This window comes from Parasteatoda tepidariorum, chromosome 5 (genome assembly GCF_982258835.1).
Source record: "Parasteatoda tepidariorum strain Cologne lab strain chromosome 5, Ptep-v5.0, whole genome shotgun sequence".
In the NCBI taxonomy this organism is placed as follows: domain Eukaryota; kingdom Metazoa; phylum Arthropoda; class Arachnida; order Araneae; family Theridiidae; genus Parasteatoda; species Parasteatoda tepidariorum.
Genome location: NC_141759.1, coordinates 101,959,180 through 101,981,294, shown reverse-complemented (window position 1 = coordinate 101,981,294; position 22,115 = coordinate 101,959,180). Strand labels below are relative to the sequence as shown.

The 22,115-nt window shown below is 30.0% G+C and overlaps 1 long non-coding RNA gene across 1 annotated transcript in view; it reads right to left on the bottom strand.

Moving 5' to 3' along the window:
• Nucleotides 1-22,115, bottom strand: part of LOC147809914 (uncharacterized) — a 44,081-nt gene that overhangs the window by 5,634 nt on the left and 16,332 nt on the right. Inside the window, exons 3-5 of the long non-coding RNA XR_015433884.1 lie at nucleotides 21,356-21,488; nucleotides 19,576-19,632; nucleotides 5,715-5,806 (exon numbers count right to left, since the gene is read on the bottom strand). This is a non-coding gene — a long non-coding RNA (uncharacterized LOC147809914). The remainder of the gene's footprint in view (nucleotides 1-5,714; nucleotides 5,807-19,575; nucleotides 19,633-21,355; nucleotides 21,489-22,115) is intronic.

Below are 22,115 nucleotides of genomic sequence, written 5' to 3'. Positions count from 1 at the left end.
GCTCACCCCGAACACAGTGATGACGTAAAATATCCTCAGAGGTAGACGAATCATGGGTTAGAGTCCCCTTGCCGTGAGGCTAACAGTGAGAGGTTTTCCTCTCTATGTAACAAAAATGTGAGTTAGTTCCATCAAAAAGTCCTCTACAAGGACAAATTTCTCCCAAAACTTGATCTAGGAGTTCCCTTGTCTTCTGGAGTGAGTTCAAAATTACAAGTCTACGGAGTTGAAGATTAGTCGTAAACCCAAAAAACCTTAAAACCATCTTTTCCTTAACTAATGGCCGAATCCTAACAATTAAAAAAAATAATTTAGGCTTTATCCAAGTTTTTATAAAAATAAAAAGAGCTTAAAATTTATCAGTTTATTAATAGTAAAATTTTAAAAGTATACAAGTATTAAATAAAACATTTACAAAGATAAAAAAGAGAAAGATTAAATTTAATAAAACCCGGACTACATTTCAATAAAAATTATTGTCATTAAAGTACACTGCACAAAATAAAAAATAATGGGGAAAAGAAACCCAACCAAATCAGCAAAGAAACCTTTCTCGATATGCAGTGATCGTAGAAGTATCTCAAGAAGGGAGGCTCCTTCCCTGTACGTGTGCGTATACAGGGTATTTGCTACATTTTAGACTTTCAAATTCATGACTTTCCATGACTAATTCCAAAAACTTTTCATGACTTAAGGAAAATTAATATTTTCTCCGACAATAACACAACAATAAATTTAAAAAAGCATTATAATAACATTAATTGAAATGATAGGCATAGACAAAACTGTTAGACTTGGCCTCTTCATATTTACAGATTTTAAATTTAAAAAGCAGAGTAAAGAAAGAGTTGAAGCAATAAAAATTATGAAAAAATACATCGGCAATTTTTTTTTTTCTTACAGAATTATATTCTCAAGATGATTTTCTTATTCATCGGAAAGGAAAGAAATACTACTGATTTTACTGTTCACAATTCGGAATTAAGAAATATTCGCCAATGACTGACTTGCTTCATCTAGTGTTTTAAATTGATAAAATAAAAAAATTTAAAAATAAATAAATTTTAAAAAAATTCTGAAATCACAGAAGTTTAAAAGATAATTCGCTCCATAAATGATGTTTTTTCTTTTATTTTTTTAAAAGAACACCATAATTTTTTAAAGAACGTGATAAAAACTTTTTAATAAAATAAGACTGTGAGTGGGGAATTTGTTACACATTTGGAACACCATGAAATTGGGATGGTGGAAAATTCCATTTTAAATACTAGATTTTTCGATAACCTAATAAATCCATGACTTTTCATGATTTTTTTTTTTAAAAAATAATTAAAATCATGACATTTCATGAAAAATTTTGTTCAAGATTGAAATTCATGACTTTCCAGGTGTGCAGATCATACGTCTTAACGTAAAACATTGTAAGAAACTACAGTTGTTATAATTTGTGACAGGGTAGTTAAGTTTAAAAAAACTTTGTTAAAGCAAGTTTGAAATAACAAATAAAAATGTGTTTTAAACATACTTAAAAAAATTATAATTTAAAAAAGAAAAGAAAAATTAAAAAAATGTTTCAGAAACTAATGGGAAAGTGTTTAAGTAAAAAAATGTTTAAGCTAAAAATAAAATAAAATACAGAAGAACAAATGCTCTCAAAATGCGGTTTTGTACATTGTTAAATAAGAAATTGTTTCAGCGTTACTAAGATAGCAAAGCTTGTAACAATATTGAAAGCTCTAAATAAATAAATTTTTATATTTTTAAAGCAAATGTGACTTTGCATAAGGTTCTTTCAGATAAAAAAAAAAGAATATCTATGAAAAAAATATACTGTTCAACTCTAAGATCAAAGAAAAAAAATCATTTTAAACAAAAAGTATATTTTGAGCAAAAATATGTAACAAACCAAAAAAAAAAAACTTTTTTTAAGAAATGCATTGAAGAATTCTTTTATCAAACTAGATAGTAATCAGAAACTGTTTAAAACTTTAATTTAATAGTACTTGATACTTCTTTATTTGAAAGAGTTTCTTCACTTGCATTAGAAGAAAAATATTTCTATCAAGGTAATTTTTCCATTGTGAAAGAAATTTGCCATCCTTGATAAATAAGGCATATGAATTTTAAATCGTGGATTTAAAATTATAACTTTTTAACGCTTATTATCGATTTTATTGCAAATCTAAGAGGTTTTTCGATCGTGTTTCCCTTTAGTTATTGCTAGTTTTCTCACGCAGTTTCGAAAAATCCTAATATTTTAACAGAACTACTATTACAACTTGAAAAATTAGATTTTTTTTCAATTTTTTTTTCTTTTGTAGCTTAGAAATTGCTTTACAAATATTTAAGCTATGTAAAACCTCTTATAATTTCATTAATAAAAATATTTTAAAATTGAAGTATATTTTCTACTAAATGTTGAAACTTATTTTGCACTACAATGATTTTGTTTGGAAAATTCATAATTTTCTGCCCTAATAACTCTTCTAGGTAAATTAAAGTATTTTACTTTAGTTATGCTTACTAAAATTTTCATTTTAAATTTAATTTTATAAGCAGTAAAGATTTTTATTGTTAAAAATTTATATTGAACTTTTTTCATTATGTAAATTAAAGAAAAACATACATTGAATTTAGTTATTTCGATTAATCTGAAATTTTTTAATAAAATGAATATAGGAATATTTTGAGTAATTAGTTTTGAATTCTTTAATTTTAAATGAAATCTAGCCGTTAAAAGTATTTTATTTTACGCAAACATAATTCTAAGATAACTGTTAAAAAGAATTCAGTGATTGAGACACTAATTTTATATAAAAATTACGATGATTATTATTAGAATTACCTTTTACTGGTCAATCTGGTATGGTTTTATTGCTTTTTATTGATCAATCTGTTGTATACCACAACTATAAACTAATTATGATAAGAACACAAAAAGAATGACAGTTAAAACTAGCATTCTATAAATTTTTTATTTCAATATTAAAGAACTTCTTTCAAGAATTTTGATATTCTCTATTTTCTATAATATGCATAAAATAAATAATTTAATCTTTAATTTGAATCGGCAACTTTTGGCGTTAGTTTATTAATCGCAGAATATTTAACAGAACTTTAAAATTCTCTATTTTCTATAATAGGCATGAAATAAATAATTTAACATTTAGTTTAAATAGGCAACTTTTGAGGTCAGTTTATTAATGGGAGAATATTTAAACACTTAACGAATAGTATTAAAACTTTTTTTTTTTATATATAAAATGATAAAACTAAAGGCTACCGCCCTTGCATGCTTCGCTTGCAAACCCCCAAAAGTGCAAACGCAGTTCCTTTAAAATAGTTTTACTCATTTTTTACTCCTTAGTATTGTGTTACTTTAATATTTTTAACAGATTATCTGAACTACAAGTATATAATAAGGTTAGAAGTTACACCTTACGCTCGTTCTCACTAGCCAATCCTTGGAACAACCGCTTTTGAAGTTTTTAACGGATTACTTCAAACTTTTAACTTGCATCACTCGCTTATTGGACCAATATATACACACAAAAATTAAACATTGGATGGTTATGTATATATATATATATATATACACATACATACCGGTTAAATGTATAGTGTGTGTACCCCTATTAAAATACAATTCCATTTCACTAGTATATAAGACGTGTTAACTCGATTCTATGATGAGGTACCTTTTCATAGATGAAGCTTGACATGGTCGACAACTACTCTCGTCCTACATTGTTCACCTTCGAAACATGTCTACCTTAACCGGAAAAAAACACTTTGATAAGAACACGTCTATCTTGACAGTAACGTTCACTTCGATTGATGGTCCACATTGAACAGTTGACTTGCTACTTGTGACATTGTCCACCTCCTCGGGCTGTTGCTACTCAGTCTCGATCACACGTTGGCTTGCATACACTCGAATGCTAATAGCAACACAGGACCATCGACGACCGTGAACTTAATACAGCTCTCACAATCAACATTCAAAAGTATGGTTATCTTAATACAGCTCTCCCGGCTTCTCGCAAAACAGTAATGGATCAACTAGTGGTATCCGTTCATTGAATTCTATCACAGCTATAATTCTGGTGGGGGAGTACTGTAGTGTGTCTACCACTATAAAAATACAATTCCAATTCATTATTATATAAGATGTTTTAACTCGATTCTATGATAGGGAACCTTTTCGTAGATGAAGGTTGACAGGGTCGATAACTAATCGCGCCCCACAAATGCATACTGGGTAGTGACACTTGACCTTTAAAAAACATTCATGAAGGGCATACCGGGCACTTAACTAGACTTAGTATATATTTCGGACATTGTGAATGTCAACATTCACCGGGGGAAGTCAACAACCATCAATTTCAGTCATTCACAGAAACAATCACACTTGAGAAAGTGATCTAACGAATGCATAAAAAGAACGAACATTTTGATTTATGGAAACTTTCTGGTGGATTAGGTTTATGTTTAAAGGTAAAATTCGAATTTAAGGTACAAAATTTATTTATAGTTTGTTTCTGCCATGCCATACTCATAACAATATTTTTAATTTGCATTAGAATGTACTAATAATTCCCTACAATATGCTAGCTTTCGGAGGTAAAGTTTTAAAAAAATTTTAGAACTTTATAAAAAATATGCCAAAACTTGTTTAGAGGAAAATTTCAAACTTGTGATTTCCAGGACAAAGATTCGTATTAACATGTCCGAGTCATAGATTAAGTTAAATAAAAAATTTTTAGTGAGATAAAAATGAACTTGTTTCTAGGTCAAATTACTGTTTATCAATCCAAAACATTTTCCTTTGACAAATGAGAAACGCTTATAAGGATTACTTTGTCACATAGGACTCATATTTGAAGGCAGAATTCCTAGTGTGGTTATTTCTGTTAAAAATGCGCTGAAACTTTCATATTAATATAACATATAATATGCATTGTATTATTATCATTATTTTTGTGGTGAGATTAACGAAAGTATTTACTGAAATACTGATTTTCTAAATAATACTAACGTCAAGATATTAAATTCAAACTTTTAGTTAGTTGTCCAGAAATCAGCTAAAACTTGTTTTGGACATTTTTTGAAGCAGTTGGGTAAATGAAAATTTCTGGCGGAATAACGATTTCCTACTAACCTTTGCTGCAATTTAAAACGTGTTTCATAAATTATCAGAAAAATTTTATGTTTGTTTTGAAAATTGTTATGTTTTCTAGCAATGAATATATACTTAGTTTTCCAGAATTTAATGAGAGCTGTTTTAGAAATATTGATTCGAATATTTTTAACAAATAATTATAGATTATATCACTCGAGTAGCGTCATAAAATCAACGCGATTTTTTCATTATTTTCTTAAAAAATGGTTCGAGTAATTTATCTTTAAATTAATGAAAATAAAAAAAAAAGATTGCGTTCATCAAAATTATAAAGTTTATTGGAGGAGACGTTTAAGACAAAATGTTTCTTGTGTAATGAAATTGGCAGTTTTGAGAAGAAAGTGTTTTAGTAACATTGACTGGTACCAAAAGTTCTTAAAGAAGCATGAAAAATATCTCTACTGTAGTTAGTATAAAAAAAAAACTGAAATTGTTTTTGAATCTTCATTGAAAAGTAAAAGTTGAAACATTTAATTTTTGGTCAAAACACGTGGAAATCTTAATTTATAGAACAAGAGAATAAAATTCTTACCAGAACTACGATGCAACACAAATTTACAGCTTAATTAACGCCACAACTCTGTCTTATCGTGAGAATAAAGGCCACTACTTATTCTGCAAACACTGCAAAGAAGAAAAAAAAGCATAAGCAATGTTTTAAAAAACATTTAAAATCACAAAATTATCACAATTCACAAATTTTTTTCTCTGCTAAAGACCACCGGAATAGACAAACAAGTAACATAAGAGAGATGACGAAAGATTTTAATATGTTTTAATTAGACTTGTATGTTAATAAGTATATTTATTTTTTACGAGTTACTTTTCCTTGTGCATTTTTTTTTTGTTACGCTTTTCTCTTATTTTTAATCTACTTCCTTGATTACTCCATACCTTTATTTATATTTTACGAGTTAATTTTCTTATGCATAAATTTACACGCTTCTTGTATATATTTTACTTTTCTGTAAGAGTTTCTTTCACGCATTTGCTTTTATATGAATTTATCGTTTCTAATATGTTGTTGCTTTTACTTGTTTTCCGCCTTATACTTATCGTGCTTTTTTTCCCTTTATGCGTTACAATTGCGCATTTCATGCGATACTTTTAGTTATCCCTTACTTTTACGTTTTAATTTTCTTACTGTAAACTTCTCTAGTTGCGTTTCTTTCATTTGTACCTTACTTTTGCGCTTTATTTTTTTATGTGTTATTTGCATTTCCGTTACTTTCACACGCTATTGTTATATTTTAAGCGTTACTTTTCTTCCTGCTTTAATTAACGCCTTTTTTACTGTAATTTATATTTGACACTTCAATACACTTTTTACTATAGTTTATTCTTGACTTTACCTTACTTTTCAGTCTATATTATTTGCTTTACGCTTTGCATTACAAACTTTTTATTTTACGTTTCACTTTCAATCTTTTTTACTTTTATATCAACTAAACATTATATGCTCTATTTTTATGTTTCACGCTTTCGTTAACTTCATACTTCACTTATTATTTAATTATAATTTACGCTACTACTCATCATTTTTTATACTTTCTGCCTTTTAAACTTCTCGTGTGACTGTTACGATTTAGTTTTGTAATAATTATTGCGTTACATTTTCAGTGCGATATTCTTACACGCTTACTTTTATCATGCGTTATGTTTACTTTTGCGCGTTGCTTTTATTTTTTAATTTATACACGATTTATTCTATATTTCATTCCGGGGCCGGGATAGCCTGGTCGGTAGGGCGCTGGGCCCATATCCAAGAGGTCGTGGGTTCGATCCTCGCCGGCCGAAGACTCCCCGTGTAGTAAATGGTGACTGATGCACGTTAAATCTGTCGAGTCTCAAAGTCCTCCATGTTCCCACAACAAATCACTACCTCTGGGGGTACTGATCCAGGAGTTTCCTTGTCTTCTGGATTGGTTCAAAATGACAAGGCTACGGAGTTGAACGTAAGTAGTCGTAAACCCATGAAATTGGGTCGGCTGTTCAACGACGGTTATAAAATAAAATATATTTCATTCCCCACTTTGTGTTATATTAACCTGTTTATTTTTATTTTGCATTACTTTTCCTTTTTCATTCTGTGTTTCATACGTTCCTATGTTTTACGTGTTACTATTTTTAAAGCGTTACTTTTATTGGTTAATTTTATTTTTCTTAGCCGTTATTTTTACTTTTAAGCGCTATACTTTTACGGGTATTATTATTTTAAGCATATTTTTTTTATGCGTCATTTTCGGGCGTTTACTTTTTTTGTGTTACTTTTACGTTTATGGTTACTATTACGTTACGTTTTACGTATGCTTAAAATAAACACTTAACTATTCTTCATACTTTACTGTTCGTTCACGTTATTTTTTACCTTCACTTTACTTATGCGTTGCTTTTACACGCTTAATTTTCCTTTTCGGCATTTTAACTTCACGAAATATTCTACGTTAAGTGTTACATTTCTTAAGCGTTACGTTTGAGAGACATACGCGCTCCTTTTACACGTTATCGTAAATTACTCACTAAATTTTATTATGCGTTACATTTTCTAGTTTACTTTTTTATGTACGCTTTTACCTTTATTATGCTGTCATTTTACTCATTTATTTTTCTCATGCTTTACCTATCTTTTTTCTTGATATTTTTAAACGTTATATTTAATTTGATAGTTCTATTGATGAGTTAGTTTTTTTTGTTGTTTTTTTGGAATTTACACTTTTATGTGTTACTTTCACTTTTCTTGTTCAGTAGTTTCAATTCTGCCTGCTATATACTCCCTCATATTTTTTTAACAAGTTTTTTCTTTATGCATTACATTTCCAAGTATATTTTTATTATATTATACTTAGGCGATTACTTATTTGCTTAGTTTTTAAGCTTTACTTTTTTTAAGCATCAGTTTACCCACATTTTACTTCATACCCTACTTTTCTTTACGCTTTACTTTTTATATTTATGAATTATAATTTTCTTTTGCTTTACTGAAGCATTAGTTTTACGAGTTACTTTTCGCACGTACTTACGCGTCGTTATATTTCTTGAGTAACTTTTCTTTTTTGTATAAATTTGCGAGTTTTATTTCTTACGCGTTACATTTACTTTACGTGTTATGTTTACTTTCATCTAGGCGTTACATTTATGCATTTACTTCGTTATACATTACGATTCTTTTATATTTTATGTGTTTCTTTTACGTTTTATTTAATTTATATTTTATGCGATATTATTACACGTTTACTTTTATTATTCTTTAATTTTTTCTGCTTTAATTTACACACATATTATTTTATTCTCTACTTTTCTTCGTGTTACTTTAACGCATTTTTCTTGTGCATTAGTTTAACGTTTTTGAATTCTCCGTTTTACTATCTTTGCATGTTACGTTTCGTGTTATTTAATTTTTCTTATGACTTATTTTAATTTTTCCATATTATATATTACTTTGCGCGCTATTCTTTCTTTATGCGTTACTTTTGGACGCTAATCTTTCTCTTCTTATGCAGTTGTTTCGATTATTTCCGCCTGCCTATTACTTATTCCTGAGTTTTACGCTTTGAAATTTATTACGCAGTAATTTTACGCATTTAAATTAATTATGCGTTATTTGTTTATCTTGTGCATAATTTTTATTAATACATCACTTTTTTCGTTATTATATTTTACGAATTTCCTTTTTCCACTCATTGCTTTTACGCGCTATCATATATTGGACGTTCTTCCTTCTTTACTTTTCTTAACTTTAACGTGTTTAGGATTTTTATACCTTTCTTTTACTCGACAAATTTCCTTACTTTTAATCGAATACTTTTCTTAATGCGTTACTTTTACACATTTACTTAAGCCTTATTCTACATTACACATTATGCGGTTATTTTACAACATATATCTTATGCATTTTATTTTTCTTATTAATTACTTCGCTTTTTCCTTGTTACTTTCACGCTTATTAAATTTTTCGCGTCAGTTCTATTTATGGGTTACTCTCTACTCGTTAACATACACTGGTTATCATAAATTAAGGAAAAATCACAAAAATAGCGATAACTCTTTCAAAAGTAAGCCAAACCGTGCAAAATTTGCATATGTTGTCCACTAAGAGTAGCTGAGTAAAATTGCAATATGCAAATTAGTGGCGCTGCACTCGGCTTACGTCATCTGCCTGGAGCATAAAAGTCCAAGTTTGAGAGAAAGCACACAAATTTTACTGTAATTGCGACATTGAAAATCTGAGATAGCCAATTCGTAATAATGACCTCTAGGCATCATTTGCCTGAAGAACTACGATGGAGAGCCATCGGGAGACTAGAGGCAGGGCAGAGTCAATCAGAAGTGGCCAGATGGCTAAATGTGAGTCCATCTGTGGTTCATAGACTTTGGAGGCAATTTCAAACCACAGATTCGGCATCTAGGAGGTTCAGTCAAGGACGGCCAACTGTTACGACCAGTGCCGATGACCGATATTTGACATTAAGTGCACGCAGGAATAGAACCGCTACTCCGACACATCTTAGATCCTCTCTTGCTGCAGCCACCGGAAGGTTGGTGTCAACGTCAACTGTGCGCAGAAGGCTCCACGAAGGTGGTCTGTATGCGAGACGACCAGCCATTTGCGTGCCGCTCACATCACGCCATAGGAGAGACCGTTTGCAGTGGGCCCGACAACATGTCCACTGGACGTCAGATCAATGGAGGCCTGTTCTCTTTACGGATGAGTCCAGGTTTAGTCTAGAAAGTGACAGTAGACGTTATTTGATATGGAGAGAACCTGGGACCCGTTATCATCCATCAAACATCCGTGAAAGAGATGCATACGGAAGAGGCAGTGTCTGTGTTTGGGGAGGCATATCCTTAGGAGGGCGCACATACCTCCATGTCTTTCCAAGGGGAACCGTGAATGCTCAGGTTTATCGAGACAACATCCTTGATGCTTATGTGCGCCCATATGCCGGGGCAATTGGTGATTGCTTCCTGTTACAGGACGATAATGCAAGACCACACAGAGCTCGCATTGTTGATGATTATCTTCAACAGGAAACAATTACTCGCATGGAGTGGCCAGCTCGATCCCCGGACTTGAATCCTATCGAGCACGTTTGGGATGCTCTAGGGAGGCGTGTATCTGCCATCAATCCGCCTCCTCAGACCCTTGCCACGCTTGCAACTGCTTTACAAGAGCAATGGCTCTCACTTCCTATTGAACTGATAGACCGCATAATTGAAAGCATCACACATCGCTGTTTGTGCTGTATTGCTTCTAGAGGCAATCATATTCCATATTAAAGGTACTTTTTCTATTGCAAACCGATACTTCCAATTTGTTTATTTTATACATGTGCTAATTTCTATACTACTATTAATGTCTGATAATTTCTTTTTATGTTGTTTAATACCTTACTATGTGTTGTATATTGTGGGTAAGTTTCATAAAATTCCATGTGTAATTTCTTGAGTTATCGCGATTTTTGTGAATTTTCCTTAATTTATGATAACCAGTGTATGTTATGCGTTATATTTCTTTATGATTAACTTTTCTTATTCTTTAATTTGATGCAATCACTTTTTTATGCGTTACTTTATCATTTACTTTTCTTTTGCACGTACACTTTTCTAATGAGTTTTAACTACTTTCGCACGTTATATCTTTTGCGTTTACTTAATACATACGCCGGTTCTACTTTTACGCGTTACTTTTAAATGTTTTTCCTTTGTGTTTTACATTTACGCGTTATTTTCCTAAATTATACATCTTATGTTTTACCTTTTCTTTAAGCCTGAATTTTATTTACGAGGTACTTTTGCGCTTTATGCACGTAGCTTTTTATTACGCCTTACATTTACTTTTTGTCATATTTTTAAATGGTGCTCTTCACCTTTACTTTAGGCTTTTCTATACGAGGGTTGCTATTTATATTTCTGGCCTTGGCAACAGTAAGTGTTGCTAGGCGACCGCAGACGATTTTAATCGAAAGTTTGATATTTTTAAACATAAATTTAGCAGACAATTTACCATTATAGCTTTATTTGTGTTGTTGACAGTAAATTGAAAAGTTCTTCTCTTTCAAAAAATGGAATTGAATCATGAACATTTTCGTGCCATTATTTTTCACAATTTTCGACGTGGATTGTCAAGACAAGAGTGCTTTGATGAACTTTATTCTTTATTCAGCGATAAAGCGCCATCCTACAGCACTGTAAAAAATTGGTATAACGAATTTAATCGTGGTCAATGTTCGATCCAGGACGAATCCCGTGCAGGTCGTCCAAAATCCGTTGTTGTGCCAGAAAAGATCGATGCTGTGCGTGAAGTGATAAAGCAAGATCGTCATGTGACATACCGTGAGATAGAGGCGCCTTTGGACATTAGTATGAGTAGCGTCAATAAAATATTGCATGAACATTTGAGCGTAAAAAAGATTTGTTCGCGTTGGATCCCGCATAATCTGACAAACGCTCAAAAAAAGGCTCTTGTCGATTGGTGCAAGGAAATGTTGGAAAAATACGTTCAAGGTACATCAAAGGCTGTGTATAACATCTACACAGGTGACGAATCATGGATCTATGCATATGAGCCGGAAACAAAACAGCAATCAACTGTATGGGTCTTCCAAGACGAGGCAAAACCAACAAAAGTTGTTCGAGGAAGAAGCACATCGAAACAAATGATTGCCTGTTTCTTCGGCATTAACGGTCATGTGGCAACAGTAGTGTTAGAGCAACGCAGGACGGTCAATTCTGAATGGTACAGGACCATTTGTTTGCCAGAAGTCATCGGAGAAATTCGAAAAAAGCAGAAGAACAGGCGAATGACTTATTATTCATCATGACAATGCGAGCTCTCACACATCGACTCAAACAAAGGCATTTCTGACAGAGCGAAAGATCGAACTCATGGGTCATCCGCCGTACGGCCCTGATTTGGCACCCAATGACTTCTTCTTATTCCCACACATCAAAAATAAATTACGTGGACAACGATTTTCGCCCCCCGAAGAAGCGGTTGATGCATTCAAAACGCATGTTTTGGAGTTACCTCAATCGGACTGGAAAAAGTGCTTTGAAAATTGGTTCAATCAAACGCATGCAAAAGTGTATTGATCATCATGGAGAATATTTTGAAAAACAATAAAGCCAATTTCGATCCTGCATATTTGTTTTTTCAGTATTAGGCCAGAAATATAAATAGCAACCCTCGTATTTCACGCGCTTTCTTTTCATGTGTTACTTCTACATTTAAGCGTTACTTTTCTTTATGCTTTAAGTTTCATTGTTATTTCATATTTTACACATTTCATGTGTTTCCTTTACATGTTTACATTTTTATGCGTTACTTTTACTTTTGCGCATTACTTTACGCTTTAGTTTACACACTCTATTTTTTATTACATACTTTTTCATGTTACTCTGCTCTCCAAGTTACTATCTTTTAAGCGTTGTCTTACTTTGAATATGCTTAATTTTCACTTTTACGTGTTGTACTTGTATTTCAAGCGTTGCTCTCCTTATACGTTAATTTCAGGCTTTTATTTTCTTCGGCATTTATTTTAAACTTTACTTTTGACATCTACGCAATAATAATGAATTACTAGTTCTCATGCGTTACATTTTTATACGTAACCTTTACGCGTTTTTTTCTATAATGGGGTCATTTTACGTATTTATTTTATCATGTTTTTTCTTAATAATTTTAAGCGTTAGTTTTGTTTATACATTATTATTTTTGTTATTCTTTACAACATCCGCGATGACTTTTTATTTTAACGCGTTTTGTTTACTCGTACATTTTCTTCTTTTATGCGTACTTTTTCTCTATGATTCATTTACTAATTTAATACTTTGCATTTTAATTTCTTGCTCTACTTTTACACTTATCCTTTTCTTTGGCGATATTTTATTCTCATGAGTTATTAAGTTTACTTTTCTTTTGTGTTATTTTTAATTTACCGCGTTATCATAATTGACAGGTTTTTTTCTCCTCTGCTACTTTTTTTTATTCAAGCGATATTAAATTTACGCTTTACCCTTATTATTGTTTACATTAGTTCTACATACGCGCTCATTTTGTGTGTTTAAGTAAATTACGAGTACAATTTCCTTATGCGTTACATTTTGTCTTTATTTGTTACTTATAAGCTTTTTTTTCTTTTCTTATGCAGTAATTTTAAACATTTATTTATGTAATATTTATTTTACTTCTCACTTTCACATATTATTATACATACACTTTACGTTCCTTAAACGTTACTTTTAAGCGTACTCTATTCTTATGAGTAGGGCCCTATAAATTATGCGAATATGCGGAAACCCGCATAATTCACAATTATCCGCATAATTTACAATTTTTCGCGTAATCGCAGCATATCTGTAAAATTTTTATTTTTCAGCAAAATGTATTCGTTTACCAGATAAATTTCGCCTTAAGGGTTTTTTTTTCAATTGAAATATATCTTCTTTTTCAATTCCAAGAATCTTTTTGGTCAGGTGGTCAGATCTTTCCAAGAATCTGACAGAGGTGGACAAATTCACAGGAAACTTTAAGAAATTGTTCAAGCATTGTCCTGCAAGAAAGCGCCGCTATTTAAAGTGTTTAACAGATGACAATACGAAAGCTAAACTTTGCCCAGCACCAGTAAAGACACGGTGATATTCCTGGTTTAAATCAGTGCAATATCATGCTGAATATTGTAATGTTTAAATAGAATTTTTTAGCAGTGAAATAAACCTTACTCCTGACACTGCTTGTCTCAATCAGTGCAAAGTTTTTGTGGAAAGCAAGTGCGTTTGCAAAGACTTTCAGTTCATTGCAGAACACGCTCAGATATTAATGGATACTCTTCTCTTTTTCGAAACATGAGGTGTATCTATTCACAAAGCTTACAATAAGATTTTTGATCTGCGGTCTAAACTTCGATGTAATTCTCAGGCATCATACTCACGAAAAGATTCACGCAACGTATTTCTTCAAGAAGTGTTTCACAAAACAATTGCAAAGTTGAATACTTACTACTCTCCAGAACTAGACGTATTCAAGAAACGCGGGCCCAAGTTTAGTCAACCTGCATTAAACTTCATGAAAGCTGCTCGAGTTTCCGATCCGGAGCAAATAGTCAACCTCAATATTGAAGACGACGATGTATTCAAGAATATTCCAGGAATGAGTGGTCGAGATATAAAACTCGAGTATGCTGCTTACAAAGAATATGTAAAAGAATGTTCAAACCAGGACTTAGATTCTGGAATTCAGAAGTAGTCTCAGAGAGATTTCCAGAACTTACAAAAAAAGCAAGACAAGTGCTCTCAGTGCTTCCTAATTCAGTAGATTGTGAAAGAGCTGTACCCTACTACGGCCAAATTTTTACAAAACAAAGACAGAGTTTGAAAGAAAACGCAGCTTCTGGACTAACTTCTGCATGCATAATTTTTAAAAATCGCCGCATTCTAGACGCATAATTTATAGGGCCCTACTTATGAGTTACTTTCTCTTTCTGGTAATTTACAAATTTTTTGCTTGCTTTACATGCCTTTCGTCAGTTTTTTAAGTGATACTTTTACTAGTTTGCTTTTCTTGATTATTTTTCTTTCGGCTTTAGTTTACATACATTAGTTTACTTTATATCTAACACATTAATTTTCTTTATGCGTTATATTTAAGACCTTTATTTTACTGCGTTATGACCTTTTTTTACTTATTTCTTTAATTATCAGACATTATTTGAACAGGTTATAAGCTATTTTTACAAGTTATATTTTTATGGGGAATTTTATTTTTGTGTTTCTTTAGAGCATTGTTTTCCTTATGGATAACTTTAACGTGTTTATTTTTATTTTGCGATATCATTAATTTATATTATATTTTATTCGTTTATTTTCTTATGGATTACTTTTGCAAGTTTTTCTAACATACTAATTTTTCTTCCATGCGATATTTTATTTTACGCATGTAAGAACAAAAATTTGTTTCATGAAGGAATAAGTACCGTGCAATTGTAATTCATTCCTTTCTTGTGAACTACATTTGTAGGGCATAAGCGCTCATTTCACAAGTCATTGTAAAATGCGAGCTACATTTTTTATGCGTTACATTTTCTTGTTTAGATTTCTAATTTCTTACTTTTATGTTTTTATTTTTATTATGCAGCAATTTTAAGCATTTAATTTGCTTTTGTGCTCCTTACTTTTACATGTTACCTTCACGCATTTGCTCAATTTACGCGTTATCAAATATTACGCTTTACTTTTAATTTGTTATCTTTACGTGTTACTTTATCGCATTACGATTTTTCATGCTGCAATTGCACAATTTTTACTTTACTTCTTAACGCGTTACTTCTCGATCTTCAATTTATGGTGAGTTACTCTTCCTTATGTGTTAATTTTACTTTTTTCATGCGTTTTTTTTCTTTCACGAATAATATACATTAGTGTTATGTATTTGTATTTATTTACGCGCTGCGTTTTTTTCGCATGCATTCCTTTTTTTCGTTTACTTTCCTTATACGTTATTTTTACACGAGAGATCAAAATACTTCAGTTTAAGTTTACCGAACTCAACTGCTTTTCTTAATTATTTTTTTTCTTTACTGTTACTGTAACGCGTTATTATATTTTATGCGCTACTTTTCTTAAAATGTTACCATTCAGAATTAAAATTTCTCATGTATTACTTTTACTTTTCTTATGCAGTAGTTTTAATTCTTTCCGTCAAACTTCCCTTAAATTTTTAACGCGTATTTTTAATTTATGCATTATTTTACTGTGTACATTTTTCGCATTACTTTTAAGCAAATGCTTTTATGACTTATTTTTAAGCATTACTTCTCTTTATGCTTCAATTTATCTACATTTTACTTTATATTTTATATGATACACTTTTCTTTACGCTTTACGCTTAAGCTTAATAATATTGTACGTGATAGTTTTCTTTATGCTTTTAAACGTTTACTTTTCAAATACAATTACTATTCGTATACTTTTAAGCCTCAGTTTTGCGCGTGCGTGTTACTCTTTCTATGCTTTATTTTATACACATCGTATTTTAAACATTTTACCTTTATATTGTACACTTTACTTTTCTTTATGCGTTACTTATACATCTTCAATTTTTGTATGAACGTTACTTTTACTTTTCATTATGTTTTATTTTTGTGGATTAAATTTTTTTTATTCTTAATTTTACAACTTCACTTTTTTATGCAATATTCTTTTGTGTTTTACAGGTGTTTACTTCTATTCCGCGTTACTTTTACAAGTTTTTTTAGAGCTATTATTTTAACATATTATATTTTAGGTGTTACTTTTCTTACAGAGTTAATTTTAAGAATTTACATTTCTTAGGCTTTTCTTGTTGTTGTTGTGCAGTACATTGCTCTATTTTTTTCCCTTACTTTTTAATTTATTGCTTTTCTTTATGAGTTTTTAGAAGTTTACTTTTTATTCTCTACTTTTCCTTACGCTTTATTTTTTCACTCACGCATTATTTTCCCGCGTTTACTTCTCTTAAGCTTGATTTTTACTTTTATGGGTAATACATTCTTTTACGCATTGAACAATTCACTTTCACGTGTTATTTTTTTGCACGTAACTTTTACGCCTTTGCTTAATTATGTGTTTTTTTGCGCGTTCACTTTTATGCGTCGCATTGACGTTTTTATTTTCAATTCATTTGTTTCAATTTATTCACATTTTTTTAAGCATGCGGTATGTTTGCGCGGCTAATCTTTTTTGCATAACATTTAACCGTTCATTTTATTTTACGTGTTATGTTTCATTTACCTAAGATTCTCGTATTTTTCATGCGTAATTATATTTTACGAGTTATTTTTCTCGATGCGTAATTCTTGTTATACGTTACTATTACGCTTTGCTCTACTTTCTTTACTCCATACTTCACGCGTTACTTTTACTATTGCGCATTAGTTATATTATGCTTTAATTTAAGCACTTTTTAAAATAATTTTTAATTATTTCAAAATTTCTTCTACGTATTTGCTTTTTTAAGCGTTACTTCTACTTTTTCATGTGTTACTTTTACTCTTTATGCTCTTTTTATTTTACGAGTTACTTTTCTTAATTCTTTAATTAACATTTTTTTTCACTTAATTTTACATTTTATACTTGGTTTTTCATCATACGTTTCTTTAACTTTTCTTAAGCGTTACTTTTTATGTATTACTTTTGCGTATTATTATTTTTTAAGCGTTACTTATCTTTTTGCTTTAATTAATACACCTTTTTTGATACTTTATATTTCAAACTTTAAATTTTTTATACTTTAGTTTATGCATTATGTTTTACCCTTAACTTTCTATCTGCTTTGTTTCTCTTTATCCTATAGTTTACTTTACTTTGTACTCTGATTTATTCTTATATTACTCGATTTATATTACGATTTAAACTTGGTTGACGCTTTGAGTAACATGCTTTTTATTTTTCGCTTTTCTTTACTTTTTACTTTACATATGTTTTACTTTCCTTTCTACTAAACATTACAAGCTACATTTTTATTTTATAATTCTGCTTTAGTTTTCTTTATATTAAATTTAGTTTTGTTTTAGATATGTTTAGTTTTCTTTATACTATTATTATATTTAGTTTCACTCTAAATGACATTAAAATTTCCTTTTTTACACACATTTAATTTAGGCTTTTCTCTTAACTTCACACATTTTTTTTCTTATTTGAGGCTTCAATTAACATACTTTTTACCTTTTTTATACATATTGGACTTTTCTAGAAACGCATTTTGCTACAATTTTTATACTTTACTTTAGTATTTACGCTTGACTGTAACTTTACACATTACTTTATGTTTTACTCTCGTACTTTTATATTTTACCCTTTACTTAACATTTTCCGCTTTATTTTAATTTTATACTTTTTGCTTTACATTATTTTTTTAAAACTTTATTTTACTTACTTTTTGCTTTCTTTTTCTTTACATTTCATTCTTTACTTGACACTTTAAATTTTACGTTTGTTTAAAGCCTAGCTTACGTATTTATTTAACATTATTATTTGTTCTCTAATATGTATTACTTTAAACCTTCAACTTTACACGCATATTACTTTATACCTTATTTCATATTTTGTGCCTTTTTTACGTTTTTACTTTATATTTTGCGATACTCTTTAGTTTTTTAGTTTACATTTTTTACGTCGTGTTTTATTTTATGCGGTTTTTCTTTTCTTAACATTTTATCTTTTAGTTTATATTTTATATTCTAATATATTTCTAACATTTTTTTATGCTTAGTTTACTTGTCGATTTCACTTTATACTTTGATATATTCAGATATTTTCTTAAGTATACACTTTTCTTTTTTCTGCATTTTACATTTGATTATACTTTCTGCTATACTTCCGACTTTTCGCTTTACTTAACACTTTTTGTTTAATCTGCATTTTTCCTCTTTTTGCTTTATGCTTCACTTCGTATTTTACGTCACTGCCTTTTTTACGTTTTTACTTTATATTTTGCGATACTCTTTAGTTTTTTAGTTTACATTTTTTACGTCATGTTTTATTTTATGCGCTTTTTCTTTTCTTAACATTTTATCTTTTAGTTTATATTTTATATTCTAATATATTTCTAACATTTTTTTATGCTTAGTTTACTTGTCGATTTCACTTTATACTTTATTGATATATTCAGATATTTTCTTTACTATACACTTTTCTTTTTTCTACATTTTACATTTGATTATACTTTCTGCTATATTTCCGACTTTTCGCTTTACTTAATACTTTTTTTATAATTTGCATTTTCCCTCTTTTTACTTTATGCTTCACTTCGTATTTTAGGCCTTATTTTTCTTTCTTAATTACAAACTTTTTATTTTATGTTTTACTTAGTGCGTTAATCTTTATATTATTCTATACAATACTTTGCCTCATACTTTTTACTATACTTTGCTTTTGACTTTATATATTATTTAATACTTGACTCTAAGTTCGATGATATAATGCATACTTTATTTCATATTTCCCTTACTTTACGTTTCACTTTGCCTTATACAATAATTAACTTTTTAATTTACACAATATTTTCTATTAACTGTTTTTTTATTCTTTACACTTTTTTAGTTTGTTTTATGCTTTACTTTATATTTGAAGTTGTAATTTAGTTTATCTTCCAGCTGACTTTTTACTTTACCTTTTTTTTCATTTTATAATTTACTCTTCACTTTACACTTTAGATTTTAAGCGTTAACTTAAGCCAAATTTACTTTACATATTTGCTTCATAATTTAATTTACACTACAATTTATTTTCTACTATATTTTTCTTTACTATATATTTTTTAATTTATATCATACACTACTGTTATTTTTCTGAAAATTTATATAAATGCTGATTACCATAAATACGAAGAAAATCCTTTGAGTGTTTATATGACTTACCTTTAAAAAACTAGGAAGTCACTTGGTTGGGTTTATGTTTCCTAAAGATTTCGAAAGCTGAAAAAAAAAACACACATTGATTAAAATTACATAAATATCTTTGAAACACGATAATAGGGGCGGTTAAAACATTACTTAAGTACATAAAGGGGATGTAATTTTTTAATTTGCTTATATTTGTTGACAAGGGGCAGGTAGGATGCGAACAATACTTCAGTATGCCATTCAAGTCACATTATAATTTCAAGTTGTTTTTTTAAAGGAAAAACATGATAATTTGGAAAAAACTACACTTGAAACAATTTCTAATTTTAAATAAAATTTTGGAGAAAGAGAAAATATGGACAAAAATTGTTTTTATGTGTTTCAGAGTCCATTCACTTCCATTCATTCAAGTCCATTCACACAAGTCCATTCAGCCATTTCAGAAAAACAGAAAGTTTCCTTAAAAATATTCTTCTCAAAATTTTATAGAATAAATTGAAATATTGAAAAGTTACATTATTTATTTAAATGAAATTCTAAAATTAGAATACTTCAGGAAAAGTTAAAAGTAGAGCATGGAGGTGCGTTGTTATTTTCTTACGTAAGCAGAGGATGTGATTTGCTTATTCTTGTGGACAAGGAGGGAGAGAGAGCGAAAGTAAAACTGAAAAACAGGTTTTATTTGAACGACATCATATAAATAGAAATATTTCCTCTTTTAGGAGTTATTTGTAAAGATGGATGTTTAAAATATTTGTTGTTCATTAGGAAGACATTTATAAAGAAATCAAGCATTTTAATCATTAAATTTAGAAATGCATAATTAATTTTTAATTTTAATGAATAATCAAAATTAGAAATTTATAACTAATTTCATTTCATTCGTAAATGAAGAGAGTTAAATCTCAATGATTAATAGCAGACTCATAAATTTTAATCCTAGAAAAAATTGCAGTCAGTAAGTTTATATTGCATTAATTGTTTATCCAATATTATTAACTTTAGTAATGCTTTAATAAAAATAGGGAGCCAAACATTTCAGAGAATGATCTACTTAAAATAAATAAAAATTATCAAATTAAAACATTTTACCTTATTTGCTGTCTTGGTGACATTGGAATCACATTGAGCATTATTATATTGCTGTCACATAATTAATATTTAAAGCTGTTTCATATTTTTCGAAACAAAGTTGTCTTGAAAATTTTTTTTTGAAGTTCCACGTTTTCACTACTTTAAAATATTAAACTAAAATTTATTGCTCGCGTTCTCAATAGAAAAAAACAGCGAAAATATAAAAAAAGACCACATCTATATTTGTTGTTGTAGTTAATTTACGTCGCACGAGAGCTGCATGATGGGCTATTGGCGACGGTCTGGGAAACACCCCTGAGGATGATCCGAAGACATGCCATCACAATTTTGATCCTCTGAAGAGGGGATGGCACCCCCGCTTCGGTGGCCCGACGACCTGCACGCGAAGTCGAGCACTTTACGGTAGAACAGTTTAAGGAGGACCAATACCGCTCACCCTCGGTCCCTACGCAAACTGATCCAAGTGGTCACCCACCCGCTCACTGACCGTAGGCAGCGATGCTTGACTTCGGTGATCTGCTGGGAACCGTGTCTTAACGACCAGTCCACTGCGGGACCATCTATATTGGTAAACTTTTTTGGAATATAGTATTTATCCTTGAAACCTCTTTTTGTTGAAAAATAAATGTTGGTAATATTTGCAGGTAATAAATAATCGGCAGTTTTCGAAAAAAAAAAGAAACAAATGTCCTTTACTTACAGAAAAATCTTCAAATATTCGAAATTGTTTCACAGATAAGCATCCAAATAAGTCCGGCAGTTCTACCTTCCATTAACCGTGTTTGCATCATCCAGACGGGCCCTTATCTATCCTAGTGATATGCAAAATAATCCTAAAGAACGAAAACATGTTGTATTCAAAATAGTATAGCTTGTTAATTATCATTAATTTAGCAAGAGATTAAAAGCAAACTTTTAAAATTAAAAGTAAGAAGCATGCAAAAACAAACGAAAATAAGAAAATGAAAAAGAACACACTATAGTTAAAACGGTTTTGATGAATTAAACATTGTAAAACAAGCTCAATGGGAAAAAAACACTATTAAAAAAAAGAAAAGAAAAAAACATGAACTTTTACGCATCTAATTATTTTTCCACGTAAGTAAATTTTATGTATATTACTTTTACAAGTGTTTCCTTTACCCGTTTAACGCGTTACTTTTATGCACTATTTTTGAACGATGGACAACTTATGTTACGCGGCATAGAGTTTACTTTTACTTGTTTCTTTTTATACGAGTGATAGCGTTTTTTACGCGTTTACTTTCATGCATCAATTTGGCGACTTATTTTTATTTATGTGTTAATTTACATACCTTTTACTTTATATTCATTTATCCGATGCGCTTGCGAATTTAATCTTTTATACGTAACTCTAAATCGTTAATAAATTTATTGCGATATTTTATGTATTACTTTTATATAATGCATTACTTGTACTTTACTTATGTGTTACTTTT